This window comes from Nanorana parkeri, unplaced genomic scaffold (assembly GCF_000935625.1).
Source record: "Nanorana parkeri isolate BGI_ZX_2015 unplaced genomic scaffold, ASM93562v1 scaffold1829, whole genome shotgun sequence".
NCBI lineage: Eukaryota > Metazoa > Chordata > Amphibia > Anura > Dicroglossidae > Nanorana > Nanorana parkeri.
In genome coordinates, this window is record NW_017308097.1 from 66,414 (window position 1) to 66,626 (window position 213).

A 213-nucleotide genomic window follows, 5' to 3' on the forward strand; every position below is an offset into this window, starting at 1 on the left:
CAACTGACATTTTTTCTTATAGAGCGTGCAATATAGAATGTTGAAACTACCTCCATTAAATAACTTTGTGGGTTTTGAAATCAACCAGTGTGATACCAACATTTTAAAATGCAGTTACTTCCCAAATTGGTGTTCTGAGACACTGACATGCTTTCCTGTACTAAAGTGCCGAAGCAAAATACAGTTCACCTAGATTCCAAAAATATGTGCTTC